The sequence below is a fragment of the Papio anubis genome, chromosome 3, assembly GCF_008728515.1.
Source record: "Papio anubis isolate 15944 chromosome 3, Panubis1.0, whole genome shotgun sequence".
In the NCBI taxonomy this organism is placed as follows: domain Eukaryota; kingdom Metazoa; phylum Chordata; class Mammalia; order Primates; family Cercopithecidae; genus Papio; species Papio anubis.
The window spans coordinates 148,074,247-148,099,418 of NC_044978.1; the positions used below are offsets into that span (position 1 = coordinate 148,074,247).

General features: G+C 40.2%; 1 long non-coding RNA gene across 1 annotated transcript; it reads left to right on the forward strand.

The window, feature by feature from the left end:
* The first annotated feature begins 3,014 nt into the window (after positions 1-3,014).
* On the forward strand, positions 3,015-5,154 carry LOC108585911. Its single transcript, XR_001902488.3, has 3 exons — positions 3,015-3,132; positions 4,018-4,193; positions 4,928-5,154. It is a non-coding gene; the product is annotated as an uncharacterized LOC108585911 (long non-coding RNA).
* The last annotated feature ends 20,018 nt before the right edge of the window (positions 5,155-25,172 follow it).

Below are 25,172 nucleotides of genomic sequence, written 5' to 3' on the forward strand. Positions count from 1 at the left end.
CTTTGACCAAAATGCTGATAATAATATAGACAATGAAATCCAAGCTGAGGTGGTCTCAGGTGGAGATGAAGAGCTTGTTGGGAACTGGAGCAAAGGTGACTCTTGCTATGTTTTAGCAAAGAGACTGGCAGCATTTCATCCCTGCCGAAGAGATTTGTGGAACTTTGAAATTGAGAGAGATGATTTAGGGTACATGGCAGAAGAAATTTCTAAGCAGCAAAGCATTCAATAGGTGACTTGGGTGCCATTAAAGGCATTCAGTTTTATAAGGGAAGCAGAGTGTAAAAGTAGAAAAGAAAATCCCATTTTCCGAGGAGAAATTCAAGCCGGCTGCAGAAATTTGCGTAAGTAATGAGGAGCCAAATGTTAATCCAGAAGACAATGGGGAAATGTCTCCATGGCATGTCAGAGGTCTTCACAGCAGCCTCTCCCATCACAGCCTGGAGGTCCAGGAGAAAAATGTGGTTTCCTGGGTTGGGCCCAGGGTCCTTGTGCTGTGTGTGGTCTAGGGACTTAGTTCCCTGCATCCCAGCCTCTCCAGCTGTGGCTGAAAGGGACCAATGTAGAGCTCAGGTCACGGCTTCAGTGGGTGCCCCAAGCCTTGGCAGCTTCCATGTGGTGCTGAGCCTGGGAGTGCACAGAAGTCAAGAACTGGGGTTTGGGAACCTCCACCTAGATGTCAGAGGATGTATGGAAATGCCTGGATGTCCAGGAGAAGTTTGCTACCGGGGTGTGGGGGCGGGGGGGCTTTCATGGAGAACTTCTGCTAGGGCAGTACAGAAGGGAAATGTGGAGTTGGAGTCCCTATTGGGGCACCACCTAGTGGGGCTGTGAAAAGAGGGCCACCATTCTCCAGACCCCAGAATGGTAGATCCACTGACGGGTTTTACTCTGTGCCTGGAAAAGCCACAGACACTCAACGCCAGCCTGTGAAGGTAGCAGGAGGGAGGCTGTACCCTGCAAAGCCACAGGGGCGGGGCTGCCCAAGACCATGGGAACCCACTTCTTGCATCAGGATGACCTGAATGTGAGACATGGAGTCAAAGGAGACCATATTGGAGCTTAAAGATTTGACTGCCCTGCTGGATTTCAGACTTGCATGGGGTCTGTAGCCCCTTTGTTTTGGCCAATTTCTCCCGTTTGGAATGGCTGTATTTACTCAGTGACTGTACCCCCATTATATCTAGGAAGAAACTAATTTGCTTTTGATTTTACAGGCTCATAGATGGAAGGGACTTGCCTTGTCTTGGATGAGACTTTGGACAGTGGACTTCTGAGTTAATGATGAAATCAGCTGAGACTCTGGGGGACTGTTGGGAAGGCATGATTTGTTTTGAAATGTGAAGATTTGAGATTTGGGAGGGGCCAGGGGCACAATGATATGGTTTGGCTCTGTGTCCTCACCCAAATCTCATCTTGTAGCTCCCATAATTCCCGTATATTGTGGGAGAGACCTGGTGGGAGATGGTTGAATCATGGGGGCGGGTTTTTCCTGTGCTGTTCTAGTGATAGTGAATGTGTCTCACGAGATCTGATCGTTTAAAAAACAGGAGTTTCTCTGCATAAACACTCTTTTTGCCTGCTGCCATCCACATAAGATGTGACTTGCTCCTCCTGTCCTTCCGCCATGATTGTGAGGCTTCCCCAGCCATGTGGAACCGTGAGTTCTCCATTAAACCTCTATTGTTTGAAAATTGCCCAGTCTCAGATATGTCTTTATCAGCAGCATGAAAACAGACTAATACACAATAGTACAAGGAGGAAAAGAAGGAGAAAGAAGTGAAGAAAGAAGAGGAAGAGGAGGAAATAGAAAATATCAGAATATTTACATGTGGTAAGGACTACTGTTACTTTGTGAAACCTTTGTTTCAGTTGTGTTTATGTGTGCTCATACTGGGTTACCATATAAATTAAGTTTCTTTCTATGAGTTGCAATAAAATAAATTTGAAAGCCAAGACTAATAAAAATTTAAATAATCCAACCTCTTGTTAATCATTTAGTTTGACGTCTTTGCTTACTGTTTTTGTTTTGTTTCTCTTTAAATTACCTGAGAGGGTAGGTGTTTGTTGTATGGAATTCACACATGCATGATGTGGATCTCCATGAATGCCCATAGAAGCTTTTTGGTGTTTCTCAGACCTTATGATTCATCCAATTACCAAGTTGTATAGTTATCCTTTGGTAAGTTAGATCATATTAAATAATAATCAGATGTATTTACATGGGTTATTTAGGGCAACTAATAGTCTAAAATAGACCAGCACTGTCTCATAGAACTTTCTATGATGATGGAAACATTCTATATCTGCACATTCAATATGGTAACTTCAAGCCACATGCAGCTCTTTAGTACTTGAAATGTACCTAATGTGACAGAGGACCTATATTGTAAATTTAAATTTCAATTAGTTAAACTTTAAGTAGCTGTACATAAGCAGTGGCTACCATGTTGGATAGCATAACTCTAAATTCTAGAATTAGTATTTTGAGAACCAGATGGCTATATTTCTTGTTTTTCGGACTAGACAGTCAATTGGTCTGATATAATTATTTTATTCAGGCATCACTCACTGAAGAGTGAGAAGAGCTAACATTCCATTGGCTGGGCACAGCTTACTTTTCTTGGTCCAGGGTATTACTAGAGACAAATGACCCAGCTTCTAAATGTAGAATTTGTAAGTTCTTATCCCCATTGATTTCTGGTTTTTCATATTGAAAATTGCTTGAAGCAAATTATGTGTTTGAACGATATGGATTAAAACTATAATTATTATTTGATAATTATAATAGTAACTATAATAACAATAATATGGATCTGTGTCCTCACCCAATCTCATGTTGAAATGTAATCCCAGGTGCTGGAGGTAGAGTCTGTGGGAGGTGATTGGATCATGGGAGCAGAGTTCTCATGAATGGTTTAGCACCATCCCCTCTTGGTACTGTATAGTGAGTGAGTTCTCATGAGACCTGGTTGTTTGAAAGTATGTAGCACCTTCCCCCTTGTTATCTTCCTCCTGCTCCCAGTCATGTGAAGTGCTGGCTCCTGCTTTGCCTTCTACCATGATTGTTTCCTGAGGCCTCCCCGGAAGCAGAGGATGTGCTGCCAGGCTTTCTGTACAGCCTGCAAAACTGTGAGTCAATTACACCCCTTTATAAATTACCCTGTCTCAGGTATTTCTTTATGGAAGTGCAAGAAGAGACTAACACTAGAAATAATAAAAGTAATGAAAATAGTAGCAAGAATAGCAGACACTTAGTAAGTGCTTACTATGTACCCGACACTGTGATAAGCCCTTTGTATACCTTATTCCACTTATTCTTCACCATAATCCTATGAGATAAGAGAGATATTATCCTATATGAGGAAATTCTTGTTTGTAAAGTAAGTAACTTACAAAATCACTCAGGTAGTGACTGAATGAGCCAGAATATGAATTCCATTCTGTCTGGCTATAAGTCCCTTATGGTAACCACTATGGTGTTCCTACAGGGTGCAAATCAGTTAGTTTTTCCATCAATCCATTGTTTCCTTGATAAAAACATGTCCAAGATGAATTACTAGTGGCTGTGCTAGGACTAGGGCCTGGGTCCTGTGATTCTGATGTGGGTACTCCCCACTGCCACACTCTTATTATAAATTTATCATTAATGCTCTTTCGGCCACATTTGTGGAAGCATGTGCTGGTGGGCTTCATTGGAACCTAGGCATTTTTTACTCTGGGGGGGGGGTCCTTCCTCCATAATATCAAAAATTCTATCTTCCTTTGTTGATATAAAGGCAAACATTCTGATCTTCTATATTAAACCCTTTTATTCTACCCCAAAGTTCAATTTTTTCTTTTGGTTTTGGAAGAAATTGAAACATTTTCATGGGCTCTGTGAAATAATCCCCCCTCCACCAAAGATAACCACATCTTAATCCCCATGAACATGGTAACTTCTATGGTCAAAGGGACTTGGCAGATGTGATTCTATTAAGAATCTTGACCTCAGAGAGTTGTCTTGTATTATTCCAGTGGGCCCAGTAGAATCACAAGGGTCCTCAAGGAGAGTCAGAGAAGGAGATATGATGGCAGAAGCCAGAGTCAGAGTGTGGCCTGAGCAAGACTCCATTGACAATTGCTTACTCTGAAGACGGAAAGAGCCACGAGCCAAGGACTGCAGGCAGCACAGTGCCTGGCATCATCAATCGGTAAGGAAAGAAAGAAAGTAATCAGGGGAATTCTCTTCACATTTCCAAGGAAATGCAGGATTAAAAGTGGCCATGAAAGAGACTTAAATTCAAAATTGAGTAGCCGCATGTATTGTCAGGGTTGTCTAGAGGGACAGAACTGATAGGATAGATGTATATATGAAGGGGAACTTATTAAGGAGAATTGACTCACACGATCACAAGGTAAAGTCCCAAGACAGGTCTTCTGCAAACTGAGGAGCAAGGAAGCCAGTGGTAGATCCGTTCAAGTCTCAAAACCTCAAAAGTAGGGAAGCTGATAGTGCACCTTTCAGCCTGTGGCCAAAGGCCCAGGAGCCCCTGGCAAGCCACTGGTGTACATCCAATAGTCCAAAAGATGAAGAACTTGGAGTCTGATGTTCAAGGGCAGGAAGTATCCAGGGCATGAGAAAGATGAAGCCCAGAAGACTCAGAAAGTCTGCTTTTCCATCTTCTGCCTGCTTTATTCCAACCACATTGGCAGCTGATTAGCTGGTGCCCACCCAGATTGAGCGTGGATCTGCCTCTCCCAGTCCACTGACTTTGGCAACACTCACAGATACACCCAGGAACAATACTTTGCATCCTTTAATCCAATCACATTGACATTCAATATTAACCATCACTCTCCATCGCTGTCTAGGAGCCCATTCCCCTCCCTGCCCCAAATACCTAGTAACAAGAAATTTTCAGTTGAAACCATTTGCTTTCCCTAGGCTTCGGGATTCTGCTCTGCAGAAGCTACATTTGGAAGAGGATGAGCAGCATCTGGAGAAGGTGCCCTGAACGAGAAGAGAAATGGGAACTCAGAGTAGAGAAAAACTGAAAAGGAGTAACAAAAATGAGCCTGGAAATACCAAGAAAGGGGGGAATTTTTATTTATTTATTTTATTTATTTATTTTGAGACGGAGTTTCACTCTTGTTGCCCAGGCTGGAGTGTAATGGCACAATCTCCGCCTCCCGGGTTCAAGCAATTTTCCTGCCTCATCCTCCCAAGTAGCTGGGATTACAGGCATGCGCCACCATGCCCAGCTAATTTTGTCTTTTTAGTAGAGACAGCGTTTCTCCATGTTAGTCAGGCGGTCTTGAACTCCCGACCTCAGGTGATCCACCCACCTCGGCCTCCCAAAGTGCTGGGATTAGAGGCGTGAGCCAACGCACCAGACCAAAGCGGGGAATTTTTCAAAAGAGAGAAATTACAAAAGTGAAAAGAGACATTGACAGAAGAGAAGTTGGAAGTAAGTAAGCAATTTGCAATTTTGAAGGGACCCAGGAAGAAAGGCAGGCCAAGTAGAGAAACAAAAAGCAAAACCAACGGTGGGCCTAAAAGTAAACTTCCTTTCTCTTTGTAACTGACGTTGGGTGCAGAGCTGAACTCTACAGTCCAGAGGCCATCTAAGGCCATTAATCCAAGCCCTGCACTGCTGCCATGGCCGTGGGAGTGACACGCACGGGACAATGGCAGAATGCAGCCTGAGAAATGAGGGGTTCCTGTCTCAGCAAGGGCTGCATTTTCTCTGCTCTTTTTTCACAAAGCTGCTACTCACATCAAAGTGACTCCCGGTGACCCATGATGCTCACAGCCTAAACTCAGAGCCCTCCCTCCCATCTCAGTCTCAGGCCTTTTTTGCAGTTGTTTCAACCGCTTATCTTTAAGGACTAGGTCTTATGCCCAAATTTGTAGATAATTTCTATGTTTATTAGAGTGTGCATTATTTTCTGGTTTCATGCGTATAGCCAGTTGGCTCCAGTTGACATTTTCACCTCTTAATATCGCATACTAAAGCACTTGAAAAAGAAAAAAAGGAGAAATTATTTTTTTAAATGTATATGCACACAAACATATATATGTAAACACTGAATATTAATATATTGAATATAAAGATATTAGTAGGCATACTTACATACACACATGCATACCTGTATACGCACATAAGGCTTCTGTATTCAAATTTCTAGGAAATAATAACAAAGCATTGGAGGGTGCTTTTTAATAAGTCCAGATTCCCTCTTTCATTTCCATTTTTATTTTTTTAAAGAGTACATCTCACAAAAGATGCATTTCTGAGCTCTCTAACTGATTAACAAGGACCGCTCTTAGGTGAACCCTTCTCTCGGTTTTTACTTTCAGTTGACTTTTGCATATATAGTCACTTTTTTTCTGCAGGCTTTATCCAAAGAATTTTTTCAAAACAATTTTTCCCCATGCAGTTTTTCATTGTTCTAACCCCAAATTGTGTTTAGTACATTGATATGCTCAGGGGATAGGTTTTTTGGCTTACACGGTTTTCTCTTCCTGGGCTGACACTGGGTGGTCTCTCAGCCATGTCTGGTTTTTAGGTATCACCAACAGCTCTGTTTTACGTTTTTCACACAGTTTCCTTTTCCATCCTAGTTTAGGGATGGAGATATTTTCCTTGCTGTTTCTTTTTCAGTGGCTTGTTATTTTTCATGGGGGAGGGCATTTAAACGCTGTCACCCAAGGTATCAAATCTGTGCATAGATGAGCACACAAGTGATGTGCGCTCTTCTTCAATGAGCACACATCATGTGCTTCTTCAATCTTAAGAAGATTGTGATGTGACTTCTTCAATCTTATTTTAAAAATTAATTTCTATTTTTCCCTGCCCCGAAGTTGGAAGACAGAAGTGTTGACATGCTTTAATCTTTACTTAGACAATTTCTTTAACAAGTACTTACACTGTGCTTGTCATGTATCAGGTACTAGTGCTCAGTGATTTCCAAATTTTCACTGTATCCACAGAGCAACCCTCTGAGGATGGTGCTAGAACTCTTCATATTTTGTAGATGAGGAAATGGTGGCATAGAGAGGTAAGTAACTAGCACAAAGCCACACATCTGGTAGGTGGGGCTGGGGGGTGGGGGCAAGGATTCAAATCTAGACAATCAGGTTCGTATCCAAGCTGTTAATCAATACATTAGAAAAAATAACGGGGCACTGATTTCCCACTTTAAGACTTCCTTAATGGGTCATTTCCATCTTGCCAGGATCGACGCTGATTTTGTTTCTGTTCACATCAGATTCAGATTGCTTTTTTTTTTTTTTCCTCAAAGTATTATATTAGCAGTACTTCAACTCATAGGAAATAAGTCTTATTAACCTGCCTAGGTATTGTATTTGGATCTTTCCCTGTTTTAGGCAGTCAGATGGGCTGAGTTCACGGTTCTGGGAAGTCTGATGGCATCTGCACCTCTTTTCACCAAGTTATTCCCATCACCTCCCTCTGGTAGCATTTCAAGAGTTTTTTCGTCAACATGTAAGGGTTGATTTATGTTTTGAGAGCCACACCTTTTTCAACAAAACACACACAGATGCCATACAGAAATAGAAAATGACCTTTACCCATGAAAAGAATTTTGATGAATTGCAGGAAGTAATATACTGTGCAAGGAAAATAGTCTTTTGATCTTTTTTTTTTTTTTTTAATGTAAATCACTTCCCATGAAGAACACTCTGAGTCTAATGAGGTTCTTTAAGTGGAGAGTACAAAGACCACCAGAGTATTGGAGAAGAAATCCACTGTGTTGGTGTCTGATCTACTCCTACTAATGGAATGTATATACTGGGGAGGGAGGAGGAAGTTGGGGGCTGTTAGAGGGAATGACCAAAAGCATTTGGAGTATTCCGTCAATATTTCTTGGTTATTGAACATGGGGGCTGGACTCTCTATAGCAATGTTTTCAAACTATGAACTGGGACTCATTAGTGGACTCTGAGACCATTGTTGAAAGAAATAGGAAAATTTAAAATACAGAGGTGAATAATAAACATCAGAGTGTATGACACAGCATAAGGATAGACAGTGTTTTGTGAAATTTTTCTAAAGACATGTGTACACAGAATGTCCATACTAAGTTGCAATGTAAAATGTTCTTCTTAGTGTGTATCATGTTCAAAAAAAGCTTTAAAAACACTACTAAATAGAACCAACCACAGGCATTCTTTCTGCCTTCTGAGAACTTAAACTGTAAGGCAAAAATGACAATTCTTAAGGTTTTTTAAATGTTAGGGAAATTTTATCCAGGTGATTTGGAGAGTAGGAGTGAGGAGGTTGTCTCAGGAGTGCCAGGAGGGGGCTATTGCAATAGGAACAAATGACTCTACACTTTTTGTTAATGAAGGTGAATTTTTGAGATAAAGTCAAAAAACCCTAAAGGCAAAAGTCAGAGTCTGGTAGATATGAAGCGGTGGTGGTTCCAACTTCATGGGCTGGGAGGAGAGGCCCAGGCATTTTAAATGATCCATTCAAAGTATGCTTTTGCCCACTACAATTTGGGAACCACTGACACAGGGCTTTTTTTTTTTTTTACCAGATTAATTCCTACCATGTGTGCAAATGTGAATGTCTTCTGTTTTATTCAGTACAACATAACATTGATCCTAATTCTTCTTCTTCTCCTTCTTCTTCTTCTTCTTCTTCTTCTTCTTCTTCTTCTTCTTCTTCTTCTTCTTCTTCTTCTTCTTCTTCTTCTTCTTCTTCTCCTTCTTCTCCTTCTCCTTCTCCTTCTCCTTCTCCTTCTTCTCCTTCTCCTTCTCCTTCTCCTTCTTCTTCCTCTTCTTCTTCTTTTTTTAGTAAAGAGATAGAGCCTCACTAGGTTCAATCGATCCTCCTGCCTTGGTCTTCCAAAGTCCTGGGATTACAGGCATGCACCACTGTGCTTGGCCACATTGATTACAATTGATGCTTTCAGATAAAGGTTTATTTTACAGTTATCATGATATAGCTCCAGTAAGAAGGACATAAGATTTTTATACTTCTCAAAAGGGAAGGCTGATCCAGTGGAAGCCCTCCATCCACCTGAGTAAACAGAAACTCATAGAGGCTAAAAAAGTTGTCTAGGGTCACACATCTGAGGCAAGAAGGCAGCTGTCCCCACCCCTGTCCTGGGCCCTTTCTCCCATGGATCTTCTCCCGTAACACACTGAGGCATGAAGCGTTTGGTCTTGACTGCAGGAGGGACTGATAGAGTTGTACACAGGGACTTTGGTTCTCTGTTTGTGAGTCTATTCCCAGCTCTTAGGGACATTTTTACTTCTTTTGTCAGATGGGACACAGCCACACTTTCTAGGGGACTCTAGCACAAGTTTCAAGAGGTAGCTAGCCAGGAAAGTACTGACTACCCCCAGGCTTGGGCTCCTGCCAGCTGTCTCCCGCGCTTGTCTGACCCTATTACGGGTGCTGAATCCTTTGAAGCCAAACTGACTTTTTAAACGCTGACTTCCCGAAGTGAGGAATAATTATTTTCATATGTGAACCTGGAGAAATGTAGATAATGATGGCAATGAACAAATGCAGGTTAAAAAACAAAATTTTCTCACTGCCAAAAGAATTCTTTCAGGATTCTCTCATATTTTCCATGCATTCACACAGCAAAAGAACTTAAGGCAAGGCAAGTTAACTAAGCTAGAAGAAACAACACTTAAGATTTACTAAAATACAATGTCGATCCCAAATCTGGTAATATGCAATACCTAAGAGTACTGAGCTTTCCTCTCAGGCCTCCTGGAATCTACGTTATGACCTTATAAGTTGAAGACGTTGTGTGTGTGTGTGTGTGTGTGTGTGTGTGTGTGTGTATTATCTTTTACTGGGCTCAGAGATGTCTATTTAATGATTGTACCTACACAAATGATACAGATATCTGTACTTATCTGATTAATTTAGAATTGTCCAGCAATTCAAGACAAATGTTTCTCTAAGATCTGATTTGCCTCAACTGACTTTGGTCAAATAAACACAATCACTATCAGTTCTCCCTTGTATAATGTGACATATGGATAGAGCTAGAAGTTATCCTATCCACATATATCCGAACAGGATATTATCTGGAAAGTTATTTGTTGCTTCAGTTTAGATTTGCTCCACTTGGTTTTGTTCTGCTCACCCTATGGGGTACCCATAGTTGTAGACTGTAAGTAATAAGATTTATTTTTCTATAGCTTTTCCCTGTAGTGAAGGACTCTAACTGAAATCCACTTTTCTTCTATCCTAATAACTTTATATGTCACTCCTTACTTTGCAACACACACACACACACACACACACACACGTACTAAGTTCAAGGTACTTCAGTGAGTCTGTGGTTGAAACAGGTTTCGATTCCCAAGATTTAGTCATAGAGCTTTTCAGGCAACTTATTATAATATCTATAGTAGTTGCAAGAAATGCCTCAAGGAGGAGACAGGTCACATAAAGGAGTAGAGAAAGCAGGAGGAGAAAGCAGTGAATAGCGGGGCCACAGGGTCTGACAGCAAAGTTGTCCGATTGAACTCTCTGTGATGATGGGCTTGGTCTAGACCTGTGCATCCAGTGTGGTAGACACTAATTACATGTAACTATTGAATGCTTGAAGTGTGGCTACTGTAACGGAGGAACTGGATTTTAAATTTAATTTTAATTTAAAGAGCCAGCTGTGCTACTGGCTCTCCCATGGGATAGCTTGGGAGAGAAGTTGTGCTCTTTGGCTCCAGCCTACTGTTGCCATGTATGAGTGCTGGCTCAGAGGTGCCAGGTCTTCTGATTTTTCTAGAGAAATTGGAAATCCCAATTTTTGTGGGAACTTCATAATTTTTTAAATATCAGACCAGTAAAATCTGACATGACCGTGGTTCAGTTTTGGTTGACAGGCATCGCTAATCAGTGTAGGTCCATTCTCCTCACCCCATCGCCTCTTGTTTCCTGTTCCTTATCCCCTACCAGGAGAACATATTCTCCATCTATCTTCATCGGCCATTTGCAACTTGGCCCCTTGGCTGCTGCTCCTCCGCTGTCACACACCACACTCTATTGTCAACATTGCTGACTCGTTTCCTGCCCTCTCATCATCCTTCCCACCTCCGCTATCCCAGGGAAGCAATTCCAGTTTCTCCAACTGTGTTCCCAGAATCAAGCACAGTACCCAGTGAAGGGTGAGGAAAGGCCACATGAGAACAACGTGGAGACAAAAGGGCAGGGAGAAGGCAGAGTGGGGGTGGGGAGGACTCTTGCCCCTTGGCTAATTCCTCCTCTTCCTTCAGACTCAAAGAATGCTTTCTCAGAGAGCTCTTCCTTGTCCCTGAACTAAATTTTTGTACTTTTATTATTCTCCCAGAAAATCTTATTTTTTTTCTATCATAACACATAACAATTGGTAATTACAAGTTTATTGGGTTCCCGTCTTGCTTATTGTCTGTTTCTCCAACTGAATTATAAACTTCAAGGGGGCAGGAGTCTGTTCTGTGCTCCATTCAAAAGCCCAAACAATGCTTGTAGGCGCTCAGTACATATTTATTAAACAAATGAATGAATGGTGATGTAAGCCTAGTAATTCCTATGGGCTGTGATTGTACATCCCTGCTCTAAGCAGAAGTTTTGATCACACCACTCACCCTTTCCCCCATCTCCTACCGGAGTGTTCCTACTGCTGTCAGGGAACTTCCATGCCAGGTCAGAGTGACAGCTCTGATTGGTATTCCTGGGGACACCTGCCAACTGATATAAAAATAAAGTGTTTACTGGTTGACATAGGGTCTGAAAAAATGAGACCATAACCCCATATAGATGGAGATGGTTTTATCTCAATAATTCATTTTTTAATGAATTAATAATTATAATAGCCCTCATTTTTTGAGCCAAGTACATGATGTTACCCTGTCTTTATGGAGCATGTACCATGTGCCCAACATTTAAAATTACTTCATGTATTATTTCATGTAAGCTTTGCAAAAACCCAAAGAGCTATAGCTGTCACGTGACGGCTAAAACTGAGCTCAGATAAGTTGCATCTTTTGCTCAAGGTCACACAAATGGTAAGTGGTCATGCAAGATCAAGGCTCTCTGTCGGCCCTCAAAACCCACTGATACATTTCCTGCCATCCATTCTCAAATCTGCCCTGAGGAGGAGGAAGAGGTACACTCATTCCTAGGTGGGAGGGATGAGCAGTTCTCCCCTTTGTGGAGGTGAAAGAGGGTAGAGGTAAGAAAATGAATATAGGTTAATTTCCTACTTTGTGCCAGGCACATGTGACACTCATAGTCAGGAATTATAGTCTGTCTTTTTTTTAGGGGAGGAAAAAAAGCCCCACAGGAATCAAATGACTATTTCTAAGGAGCAGATCCAGGCCTTCCTACATTCCCCTTTCACATTTGGATTTACCCTAATGTGAATCCCTGTGCCTAGCTCAGGTCTCAGACACTTGAGGGACAGTCCGGGCCTGAACCTTCTAGTCCCTGCATGCTTCCTTTGATAGGGGCACCCTGCAGCAATGTGGCTGGGTATTGAACTCTGCTTAGCAAAGTGACCAAAATATATTACAGTTCCTACTCCATCTCTTAATTCTAGAGTAAATTCTTTGTTGTATCTCAAGGAAAGTTGCTACTATCCAAACATGTCCCAAAATATACAACTTTGGTAATGCTTTTGTTTCTCATAAACCATGGAGGTGAGACAAGTACTATTAGTTACAGGGGAGAAATCCTATTTGCTTTGCACGTGTTATGTCCCTTAAAGTATGGACATTTTATATTTCCTCTCTTTCTCTTTCCTCCCTCCCTCCTTTCCTTCTTGCCTCCTTTCTTTCCTCCCTTCTTCCCCTCCTTTCATCCTTCCTCTTTGTCTTTTTTTTAAAAAAGATATTATTAAAAGTTAGATATTGTTTGCAGAATATTTAACTTTGAACTGTCTTGACCTATTGAAAATAGTTATTGTTAAATTACTGATTTTACTATGTACTGTTAGAACTTTTGAGCCAAAAGAGCTCACCAGAAACCCAGAGACTTGAGATTCTAGATGGACTTCTTTCTTTCTCTTTCTTTCTTTCTTTCTTTCTTTCTTCTTTCTTTCTTTCTTTTCTTTCTTTCTTTCTTTCTTTCTGACTAGGTCTCTGCTGTCTAGGCTAAGAAGTGCAGTGGCCGGTCTTATCTCACAGCCTCCACCTCCCTGGGTTCAAGCAATTCTCCTGCCTCAGCTTCCCAATTGGCTGGGATTGCAAGTGCCCTCCACCATGTCCAGCTAATTTTTGTATTTTTATTAGAAACGGGGTTTCACCATATTGGCCAGGCTGGTCTTGAACTCCTGACCTCGTGATCCATCCCCCTCAGCCTCCCGAAGCGCTGGGATTACAGGTGCGAGGCACTGCGCATGGCCACACTTATTTCTTAATAAGGCCACTTGGCCTGCAGTCTAAGGTGGAGTTCTGAATGTGTCCCAGAATCATTCCAAAGAGTTTCTTCTCAATAATTTAACTTTTCAATGTTTCTGCAGAAAGTTCAGATGGGATATCTTATCTTTCTGCTCAAATATTTCACTGTGATTTCAGAGGGAACTCAAATCATGCAAGAGAAACAGCAGGAAGAACAGATCACCCAGATCTGTTAGTCTCAAGCTATTCCCACTATACCTTGTCCCCAACCCCCCATCTATCTCCCAAGCTTGATTTCTTTGTTGTGTTTCATCCAAGAGACAGATAATCAGCTGGTGAGCTTTCAGTCCTTTAGGTTTAACCTGGAAGCAAGGGACTACCTGCCCCTGAATTGGCAGCCAGCAAGAGAGATGAAAAGGGAAATAATGTCTATTTTATAAAACATTCACACCCCAGTTCACATGAATACTAATCAAAGCATGCACAAATTCATAGCACATCATGTTTGAGAAAAAGATGTGAGTTATAATAGATCCCATTTCCATAATTCTAACATGCTGTAATTTCCATCTGATGAAATGTGACTATAAAATTAAAAGTGCCATTTTATGTGAGAACGTTCTAAACCTAGGCTAAAACCGGAGGAAGATATCTTTCAGAGTTTTGAAAAGAGGGTAGAAATATGGCAGAAATATGAGATACTCTCTAAAATGTATCAAAAATTTAGATGATATAGTAAGAAAAGAAACCAAAACTTTTCATGATCACAAAGAGAAAAAAAGTCTTTAAAGATGTTACCATGTCACTAACTCTTGGAACAGTGCCTGGCATGTAGGACGTCAATATGTACTCAGTGAATGAATTTGTTGAGCACAAGTTGAAGAAGAAGGCAGGAGGGAAAGGACAGAGAGGTCTGAGAACCAGACTTTCTGAGAATCAACAGGAAAGGTCTTTTGGGGAACTGAAGAGGATATGAGAGTTGGACTTCAGAAGTAGGGTGGATGTATTAGTTTATCAGGGCTGCCATAATAAAATACTCTACTACAAATTGGATGACTTCAAAAAACAGAAATGTATTGCCTTATAGTTCTGGAGTCTACAAATAAAAAAATCAAGCAGGGCTATGCTCCTTCTGAAACCTATAGGGGAATCCTTCCTTGCCTCTTGCTAGCTTCTGGTAGTTTGCTGGCAATCTTTGGCATTCCTGGGCTTACATCTGCATAACTCCAGTCTCTGCCCTTATTGTAACGTGGTGTTCTCCCTGTAGACAGAGGTCTTCAGATGCCATCTTCATGTAAGGACAGTAGTCATGTTGGATTAGGGGCCCGCTCTACTCCAGTATGACTTCATCTTAATTAAATACATCTGCAGCAACCTTATTTTCAATTAAGGCCACAATCTGAGGTACTGCAGGTTAGGACTTCCGTGTGTCTTCAACTATCTTTTTGCAGGCGACACAATTCAACTCATAATAGTGGGCACTAAAAAGTCAAAATGAGACCCACATTAGGATGGCTATTATTTTTTTAAAAGGAAAATAACAAGTAATGGCAAGGATGTGAAGAAATTGGGAACCCTTGTGCATTGCTGGTGGGAATATTAAATGTTGCAGCCACTGTGGAAAATAGAATGGTAATTCCTCAAAAAATTCAATGTAGGGCTGGGCACAGTGGCTCACAACTGTAATCCCAGCACTTTGGGAGGCTGAGGCGAGAGTACTGCTCGAGGCCAGGAGTTTCAGACCAGTATGGGTAACACAGCAAGACCTGTCTCTACAAAAAATTTAAAAATTAGCCAAGTGTGGTTGTACATACCTATAGTCCTAACTACTCGGAAGGTGGGAGGGCTGCTTGAACCCAGGATGTCAAGCCTGAAGTAAGCTATGATCATGCCACAACACTCCATTCTGAGCAATGGAGTGAGACCCCATCTCAAAAAAAAAAAAAGAAAAGAAAAAAGAAACAAACAAACAAACAAAAAAACAATAATTAAATGTAGAATGACCATATGATGCAGTGAGTCCACTTCTGGGTATATATTTGAGGAAGCTGAAAGTAGGGACTCTAACACATATTTGTGCACTCATGTTCACAGCAGCATGATTTGCAGTAGCCAACAGTTGAAAGCAACCCAAGGGTCCGTTGAACAATAAATGGAGAAACAAAATTTGGGATATACATACAACGAAATATTACCCAGCCTTGAAGACATTATGCTAAGTGAAATAAGCTGGTCACAAAGGGACAAATATTTTTTGATTCTACTCACATGAGGTACTTAGAATAGTCAAATTCATAGAGACAGAAAGTAGAATGGTAGTTGCCAGGGTATGATGCAAGGGTGTATTAGTTCGTTTTCACACTGCTATGAAGAACTGCCTGAGACTGGGTAATTTATGAACAAAAGAGGTTTAATTGACTCGCAGTTCCACATGGCTGGGGAAGCCTCAGGAAACTTACAATCATGGAGGAAGGTGAAAGGGAAGCAAAGCCCGTCTTACCCAGTGGCAGGAGAGAGAGAGAGAGTGAAGGGAGAAGTGACACTTCTAAGCCATCAGATCTTGTGAGAACTCACTCACTATCACCAGAACAGCTTGGGGGAAATCACCCCTACGATTTAACCACCTCCCACCAGTTCCCTCCCTCTACACATGGAGATTACTATTCAAGATGGGATGTGGGCAGGGACACAGAGTCAAACCATATCAGAGGGGTACATGGGGAGTTAGTGTTTAATGGTACAGAGTTTCAATTGGGGAAGATGAAAAAGTTCTGGAAATGGATGGTGGTGATGATTGCACAAAAATATGAATGTCCTTATGCCATCAAACTGTATGTTTTAAAATGGTAAATTTTATGTTACACATATTTTACTGGCCAGGCGTGGCGGCTCATGCCTGTAATCCCAGCACTTTGGAAGGCCGAGACAGGGGATAACCTGAGGTCAGGAGTTTAAGATCAGCCTGGCCAACATGGCAAAACCCCATCACTACTAAAAATACAAAAATTAGCCAGGCATGGTGGCATGTGTCTGTAGTCCCAGCTACTCAGGAGGCTGAGGCAGGAGAATCACTTGAATCGGGAGGCAGAGGTTGCAGTGAGCCAAGATCGCGCCACCACATTCCAGCCTGGGTAACAGAGTGAGACTCCATCTCAAAAAGAAAAAAAAAATATATATATATATATATATGTGTGTGTGTGTGTGTGTGTGTGTGTGTGTGTGTGTATATATATAACACCACAATTTAAAAAAATCAAAATAAGGATTTGATAAAGGGGTCCCTGAAGGCAAAGAATAGGGATTAGAAGAAACCTATGAAAGTGCTCTGAAAAAGTAAAGGAAAGGGCAGCAAAATAAGACAGTTAAATGATAGTATGTTTCTTTCTTTTGGAACATAAGGAATTTTGGAGGTCAAATTTCCCATGCATTGTAGTAGGTATTATTATCTGATGAGGAACTAGTCTCTAAAACCTGTGCCCTTTGGCTAGGCGCGGGTTCTCTGACTGAAAGTTGGACCACATGACTTTCAAGGTCACTTTTGATTCTTGGAGATTCTATCATTTTAGGGAACTTACCCAAGGCTGCACACACTAGGCCCAAACTGGATGTATTGTGGTTCATTGAAAGAGCCCAGGACTTACATCAAAGCCCTGGTTTGGGTCCATGCAGCAGTTTCTCTGCCTTTAATAACCCTGTGTTTCTCATCTGTGAAAGTACGCTAATAATTCTTAACTTCTCAGGGATTGTAGGGATGCAATGATATATATGAAAGCAATTTTTTACCAACTCAGGAAGCTATTTATTAGACCTTATTTGGGACTATTCATAACTCACCTCAAAAGTTCAGGATATCTAGTAATATATAGCAAGGACAGCAATCTTACTTTACTGAGTGGCTGTAAAGGTAAAATCCATATAAATTATATGGTGAGAAGCACAGGCAGGCCCTAGCCCTCCACCAGAACCCAAAGCTCACATTAGGGGGCTTAGGCATCCTCACAGGTTTCTAGCTTCATTCTACTTGTATGCCATGGATCTATACTTATTCTTTACAGCATATGGCTCAATAATACATTTTTGTTTTGCAAGAACAGAATAATGAATTTTCTTCCTAAATGAGTTTAGAGTGAGCAGTCAACACAATGCCTCATCACCTTCAGTGTTTGAGTGTGATTTTCTAAGAGGCAAGTACATGATCCTACACAATCACAACACAGCCTAAAAGTCAGAAAATTAACATTGATGAGTCACTACCATCTAATCCTCAGACCCACTCAAGATTTTCCAGTTGTCTCAATAGTGGCCTTTATAGCAAAAGAATTCAGCCCAGGATCACATATTATATTTAATTGTCACATCTCTTTAGTCTTCTTCCATTTGGAACGATTCCAAGGTCTTTCCTTAATTTTCATGACCTTAATACATTTAAACTTTTAAATAGGACAAATCCAGCCTGGTCACTCACCTTTGGAAATAAAATTGTATCGGAACACAGTCGTGTCCATTCATTTACACGTGGCTGCTTTTGTGGTACAACAGCAGAATTGAGTAGTTGTGACAGACACTGTAAGGCCCACAAAGCCTAAAATATTTACTATAGGGACCTTTGCAGAAAATGTATGTCAGAAATGAAAGACATAAATGTTGGAAAGGAAGAAGACTGGCTTTAATTTGTTTTCTTGCTTAAGTCCTAGGAGTCTATAAAATAACTATTAGAACTCGTAAATAAATTTAGAAAAGTTGGAGGGTATAAAACTAGTATTTAAAATATCTATTTCATTTTTGTATGTATTAGCAACAAACATTTGGAAAGTAATATTTTAAAAATATCATTAAAATAGCATTAGAAAAGATAAAATACTTAGAAATAAAATAATGAACAATGTATAGTACCTCTACACTGAAAACTAAAGAACGTTGCTGGAAGAAATTAAAGGAGAGCTACATAAAGAGACACATCATGTTCACCTATTTGTCAAAATAGATAAGATATCAATTTTTCCCAAATTTATTACAGACTTAATGCCATCCCAGAGAAAACTCCAGCAAGATTTTTAAAAAAGACACTAACGAGCTAATTCTAAGATTTATATGAAAATGCAAAGCCGTCAGGCATAGTGGTGTGCATCTCTAGTGCCAGCTACTTGGGAGGCTGAAGCAGGAAGATTGCTTGAGCCCAGGAGTTTGATGCTGCAGTGTGCTATGATAGCACCACTGCACTCCAGCCTAGGTGTCAGAGCCAAACCATCTTCAAAAAAAGAAGAGAAAGAGAAAGAGAGAGAGAGAGAAGGAAGGAAAAGGATCTAGGGCAGCCAAAACGTTCTTAAAAAAGAAAAGCCAAGTCAGATGTCTTACACTACATGATTTCCAGACTATGGTAGCCAACCTAGAAGATGGCCCCAATGACTGATCCCCACTTACTGATATTCACATCCTTGTGTAATGCCTTTCCACACTGCATCAGGGTTGGTCTGTGTGAACAACAGACTATGGCAGAAGTGGTGGTATGTTGCTTCTGAGATTAAGTTATAAAAGACATGGTGACATCCATCTTAGTGTCTCTTTCTCTCTCTCATTCTCCCTTTCTGGCCACTGTTCTGAGGAAAGCCACATGCTCCATCATAAATAGCCCTATGGAGAGGCCCATATGATGAGGAACTGAAGCCCCTGAACAATAGCCGGCAAAGAATTGAGGCCTCTCCCAACAGCTACATTAGAGGGCTTGAAAGCAGACCCTCCAGTTTCAGTCCAACGTTCAGATGACTGCAACTCTGGGCAATAGCTTCCTTGCAACCTCATGAGACCCTGTGAGAGAACTACCCAGCCTGACTGCTCTCAAATTCTCAACCCTCAGTAACGGTATGAAATGATAAGTGTTTGCTGTTTTGCACTGCTGCATTTGAAGATAATTTGTTACGTAACAAATAGATATATTTGCTATAGACAATGAATATAAAGATTTACTTTTAACCTACAGTAGTCAAGACGGTGTTGTATTGATGTAAGGCTTGGCAAGTAGATCAATGGAACACAAAAGACTCCAGAAATAGATATCACACACATATACTCAATTGATTTTTGACAAAGGCTTCAATATAACTCAATGAGGAAAGAACTGTCTTTCCAAAAAATGACTCTAGAAGACAAATGGTCTTCACGATAAAACACAGAGAATATTTTGAAGTAAGCAAAGGTTTCTTAGGATAATAAAGGCTCTGTGATGGTTAATTAGGGGTCAACTTGACTGGACCGTGGGGTACCCAGATATTTGGCCAAACATTATTCTGGTGTGTCTGTGAGGGTGTTTTGGATTAGGTTAACATTTGACTGGGCAGACTGAGTAGAGCATACTGCCTGCTCTCTTGTGATGCCTTTCATTCAATCGATTGAAGACCTGAATAAAACAAAAAGACTGAGTAAGAGGGGAGTTTTTTGGCCTGACTGCTTGAGTTGGGACTGGTCATCTTTTGCCCTTGGACTAGAACGTAAGGCCATCAGTTGTCCTGGGTCTCCAGCTTCAAATCTTGGGACTTCTCAGCCTCCACTAATAACATGAGCCAATCCCTTATATCAAATCTCTCTCACATGCACTCTCTCTCTCTGGCTCCCTATATGTGTATGTGTGTGTATACATTGCATTAAACAATAGATAAACATTGCATTAAAAAATAGATAAAAGATTTGGACAGATACTTCATAAGACACAGAAACTCAGAAGCATATGAAAAAGTGCTCAATCTAATTATTCATCATGAATATGCCAATCAGAACAACAATGAGAAATTATTTCACACTGATTAAAATGGTTAAAAGTATGCACACAATGTTCAAACACCCAGATTGATAAAACAAATACTTCTAGATCTACGAAAAGACTTAGATAACCACACAATAATAGTGGAGGACCTCAACACTCTGAGGAAAGCATTAGACAGATCATCAACACAGAAAACTAACAAGGAAATTCTGGACTTATATTCAACACTTGACTAAAATTCAACACTTGACTAATTGGGCATAATAGACATCTACAGAATACACCACCTGTCAATCACAGAATATACGTTCTTCTCATCTGCACATGGAACATACTCGAAGATCCACCATATGCTTGACCATAAGGCAAGTCTCAATAAATAAAAAAAATCAAAATTATACCAAGCATACTCTCTGACCACAGTGGAATAAAAATGTAAATCAATACCCAGATTTCTCAAAAACCACAAAATTACATGGAAATTAAACAACTTGCTCCTGAGTTACTTCTGAGTAAACAACAAAATTAAGGCAGAAATTAAAAATTATTGAAATAAGTGAAAAAAGAGACACAACATATCAAAATGTCTAGGATGCAGCAAAAGCAGTGTTAGGAGGAAAGTTTATAGGGCTAAATGCCTACACCAAGAAGTTAGAAAGATCTCAAATTAACAACCTAACAGCACACCTGGAACTAGAAAGAAGGAACAAACTACTCCAAAGCCAGCCAAAAGAAAGAAATAAGTAAAACCAGAGAACATTGAGACCCAAAATGTCATACAAAGAATCAATGAAACTAAAAGTTATTTCTTTGAAAGGATAAACAAGATTGATAGACTGCTAGCTAGATTAACAAAGAAAAAAAAGAGAGAAGATCCAAAAAAGCACAATCAGAAATACAAAAGATCTTCAGAGACTACTATGAACATCTCTATGCATACAAACTAGAAAATCTAGAGGAAATTGATACATTCTTGGAAACACACTCTCCCAAGATTGAACCAGGAAGAAATTGAAACCCTAAACAGACCTATATCAAGTTCCAAAATTGAATCAGTAATAATAATAAATATAAAAACTTACCCACCAAAAAAAGCCTCAGACAAGAAAGATTCACAGTAGAATTCTTCCAGATATACAAAGAAGAGCTGGTGCCAATTCTACTGAAATTATTCCAATAAATCAAGGAGGGACTCCTCCCTAACTCATTCTATGAAGCCAGCATCATTCTGCTACCAAAACCTAGAAGAGACACAGTGAAAAAAGAAAACTACAGGCCAGTATTCCTGATAAACCTAGTTGTGAAAATCCTCAGCAAGATACTAGTAAACCAAATCCAACAGCACATTAAAAAGTTAATTCACCAGCCAGGCACGGTGGCTCAGGACTGTAATCCTGGCACTTTGGGAGGCCAAGGTGGGCGGATCACGAGGTCAGGAGATCAAGACCATCCTGGCTAACATGGTGAAACCCCATCTCTACTAAAAATTAGCTGGGCGTGATGGCGGGCACCTGTAGTCCCAGCTACTTGAGAGGCTGAGGCAGGAGAATGGGTGAACCCGGGAGGCAGAACTTGCAGTGAGCCAAGATTGCGCCACTGCACTCCAGCCTGGGTGACAGTATGAGACTCTGTCTCAAAAAAAAAAAAAAAAAGTTAATTCCCCATGATGAAGTAGGCGTCATTCCTGAGATGCAAGGCTGATTCAACATACCCAAATAACTGTGATTCACCACATAAACAGAATTTTTTAAAAAACACACACGATCATGTCAGTAGACGTGGATAAAGTTTCTGATAAAATTCGACATCCCTTCATGATAAAAGAAAACATCAAGAAACCATCACAAGAGGAACATACCTCAAAATAAGAGCCATCGATGACAAACCCACAGTCAACATCACACTGAATGGGAAACCTGAAAGCATTCCCCTTGAGAACTGGCACACGACAAGAATGCCCACTCTTACCACTCCTATTCAACATAGTACTGTAAGTCTTATCCCGAGTAGTCAGTGAAGAGAGAGAGATAAAAGGCATTCAAATAGGAAAGGAAGAAGTCAAATGAACTTTCATCATGGATGATATGATTCTATACCTAGAAAACCCTGAAGTCTTCACCAAAAAGCTCCTGTACCAATAATAACACACCAATGATATTCAACCTGAGAGCCCAATCAAGAATTCAATCCCATTTACAATAGCCACAATAAAATAAAATACCTAGGAATACATCTGCCCAAGGAGGTGAAAGATCCCTTCCAGAACTACAAACCACTAGCAAAAGAAATCATAGATGACACAAACAAATTGAAAGACATTCCATGCTCATGAGTTGGAAGAATCAATATTGTTAAAATGGTCATACTGCCCAAAGCCATCTACGGAATCAACACTATTCCTTTAAAGCTACCAATGTCATTTTTCACAGAATTTAAAAAAACTATTCTAAAATTCATATGGAACAACAACAACAACAAAAGGCCGGAATAGCCAAAGCAATTCTAAGCAAAAAGGACAAAGCTGGAGGCATCACATTACCCAATTTCAAACTGTGCTATAAGGCTACAGTAACCAAAACAGTATGGTACTGGTACAAAAACAGACATATAGACCAATGGAACAGAATAGTGAGCCCAGAAATAAAGCTGCAGATCTATAGCCATCTGATCTTTGGCAAAGTTGACCAAAAAAAAGAAAAAAAATGAATGGGGAAAGGACTTCCTATTCAATAAATGGTGCTGAGATAGCTGTCTAGCCATATGCAGAAGACTGAAACTGGACCCCTGCCTTTGGTCATATATAAAAATTAACTCAAGATGGATTAAAGATTTAAATGTAAGACCTCAAACTATAAGAATCCTAGAATAAAACCTTGGAAACACCATTCTGAACATTGATCTTGGGAAAGAATTTTTGATTAAGTCCTCAAGAGCAGGGGTCCCCAACCTTTTTGACATCAGGGACCGGTTTTGTGGAAGACAATTTTTCCATGATAGTGGGGCAGGCAGGGTGTGGTTTCAGGATAAAACTGTTCCACTCAGATCATCAGGCATTAGATTCTCACAAGGAGTGTGCAACCTAGATCCCTCTCATGTGTAGTTCACAATAGGGTTCACATTCCTATGAGAACCTAATGCCACTGCTGATCCGACAGGAGGTGGAGCTCAGGTGGTAATGCTCTCTTGCACCTCCCCTCCTGCTGTGCAGCCAGGTTCCTAACGGGCCACAGACCAGTACCAGTCCACAGCCCAGGGCTTGGGGAACTCTGCCCAAGAGCAATTTCAACAAAAACAAAAATTCAGAAGTGGGACTTAATTAAACTAAAGAGCTTCTGCACAGCCGAAGAAACTATCAACAGAGTGAGCAGACAATCTACAGAATGGTAGAAAATATTAGCAAACTATGCATGCAACAAAGGTCTACTATTCTGAATCTATGAGGAACTTAAACAATTGAACGAGCAAAAAACAAATAACCGTATTAAAAAATGGGCATAAGACATGGACACTCCTCAAAAGCAGACATACAAGTGGCCAACAAACATGAAAAAATGCTCAACATCACTATACATCAGGGAAATGCAAATTAAAGCCACAATGAGATACCATCTCGCACCAGTCAGAATGGCTATTACTAAAAAGTCAAAAAACAACAGATGCTGCAGAATCTGCAGAGAAAAGGAAACACTTATACACTGTTGGTGGGAATATAAATTAGTTTAGCCACTGTGGAAAGCAGTTTGTAGATTTCTCAAAGAATTTAAAACAGAGATGCCATTCAACCCAGCAGTCCCATTACTGGGTATTTATCCAAAAGAAAATAAATCATTTTACCAAAAAACACATGAACGCATGTTCATTATAGCACTATTCACCATGACGAAGACATGGAATCAACCTAGGTGCCCATCAACGGTGGTCAACAGTGCGTTGTATAAGAAAAATGTGTATGTACACACACACACACACAAACACACACTATGGAATAGCATGCAGCCACGATAAAAAGGAAATAATGTCGTCTGCAGCAACATGGATGCAGCTGGAGGCTATTATCCTAAGTAAAGTAACGCAGAAACAAAAAAACAAATATTGCATGTTCTCAGTTATAAGAGTTAATCACTGGGTCCTCATGGATGTAAAGATGGCAACACGAGAAACTAGAGATTACTAGAGTTGGGGAGAAGGAGGCAGACAAGGTTGAAAAGTTAGCTATTGGGTACTATGCTGAGTACTCGTGTGATGGGGTCAATTACACCCAAACTCCAGCATCACACAATATATCTAGTAACAAAACTGCACATGTTCCCCCGGATCTTAAAGAAAAGTTGCAATTACTGAACAAAAATAGTTAAAAGTAAAATACCTAATACCAAGTGAGGATGTAGAACAACTGGAAACTTCACACATTATTGGTAAGAGTATAAAATGTTACAACTCCCTTTGGCAAAAGTTCTGGTAGTTTCTTATAAAACTAAACATATACCTTACTATAATTCATCAATTCTACTCCTACGTTTTCACCTAAGAGAGATAAAAGACACATCCACAAAAAGATTTGCATGAAAACATTTATAACAACTTTATCATAAGAAACAGAACCTGGATATAAGATACATATCCATCAATAATTGAATAGGTAAACAAATTGCAATATATTCATACAAGGGAGTACTACTCAGCAAAAAAATAAAAATAAGAAGCAGCAAACAAACCAAAACCTCCAAAACATATTATTAATATATGCAGCAAAATGAATGAATCTCAAAAGTACTATGTTGCAACAAAAAAGCCAGACACGAAAGAGTATATACAGTACATACTACAATAAGACATTATCTCATGGCTATTACCAAAAGACAAAAGATAAGCTTTGGTAAGAATATGGAGAAAAGGGAGCTCTTACACACTGTTGGTGGGAAATTGGTACAGCCATTATGCAAAACAGTATGCAGATTTCTCAAAAAATTAAAAATAGAACTACCATATGATTTTGCAATCTTACTTCTGGGTATAGATCCAAAGAAAATGAATGCATGAAAATGAATGAATGAATGAATG